Here is a 1,280-nt window from a genome sequence, read left to right on the forward strand (position 1 = left end):
GCCTCCTCGTGAGCCAGCCTGACGAGGCCGTGCCTGAGGAAGCTCCGCGCCGTCCGCCCCGCGAGGCTTGGCCCCTCGCGAGGGTCTTGGGTTTGTGTTGGTGAAGATGGGCCGTGATGGGCCCCCCTTTGAGCCACGCCGCAGGCCGTAGGCAGGAAAGTCTGGGGACCCCCATTCCCAGAACGCCGACAGTAGCCCCCGGGCCCAAGGCGCGCCCGGACTTGGCCATGCAGGGAGGCGGAAGGGCAAGAGCGAAGCGCCGCGAGCCCTAACAGCCTGCGGCCTTGGGCGCTGCGTGGCGGTTGATTGGTCGTGGGCGGCACTATTCCCCCACGCCCTCCTTATTTCGCGCCACGCTAGGCGGACCCGTAGTCGTACACAACCGTTCCCTTTTCTGTTGCTCGAGTGCCCTCTGTCCTTCCTCCGCTCAAACTCCGGCTTCTGTTTTCAACCTGATCTCGAACCTTCCCCCCCCCCTTCCCATCGCCATGGCTCCGACGAAGAAGGGGAGAGGGAAGAAACCCGTGTCTCCGCCTTGCCCGCCGCCGTTGGCGGCCCCCGCCGAGGGCTTGGGCAAGGTCAGCTTGGCTCTGGCCACCATCTTCAATGAATGCGGGAGGACGACGGCCTGGCCCGCGTCCCACTTCTCCATCGACAAGATAGCCACCGAAGTCCCGTATCTTGCCGATGCCCTGTGGGCGGGTCTGGTTCCTCCCTTTTCTGATTTCTTCAACGCCATGCTTTCCCACTATCAGATCCACATGATGCATCCGAGTCCTGAATCCATCACCCTCCTTTCGGTCTTCGCCTTCGTTTGCGAAGCTATGGTGGGCATCCCTCCTTCGGTTGCCTTGCTGCGCCACTTCTTCTCGTTGCATCTTGTCGACCCTACCCAATGCTGGGCTTGCGTGAGCTTCGTTGCCGCGTCTGAGACTACGGCCTCTCGGATTGACTTCAAGCTCCCTCTGCCCACGGTTGGGTTCCGCGAGCGGTGGCTGTATGTGGACGCAGGGGTGCCCATCCCCCTGCTATCGGAGCCGACCTCGCCTGCTGTCCCTAATTCGGGTTGGGGCCAGGAGACGCTTGAGAGCCCCCGGCTCATCTTCGTCTGGCGCCGCTTCGCGCTCTTGAGGTCGCTTGGCGTGACAGCACCCAAGGTGGTGAAGGAGTTCCTGCTATGCCGCGTTGCTCCTCTTCAACGTCAATCTCGCCGGATGTGGGCCTTCCGTGGGTGCGAGGATCGTATGAGGCTCCAGGAAGAGGACCTGGCTCCTGAGGTG

This window comes from Triticum dicoccoides, chromosome 4A, assembly GCF_002162155.2.
Source record: "Triticum dicoccoides isolate Atlit2015 ecotype Zavitan chromosome 4A, WEW_v2.0, whole genome shotgun sequence".
Taxonomy (NCBI): domain Eukaryota; kingdom Viridiplantae; phylum Streptophyta; class Magnoliopsida; order Poales; family Poaceae; genus Triticum; species Triticum dicoccoides.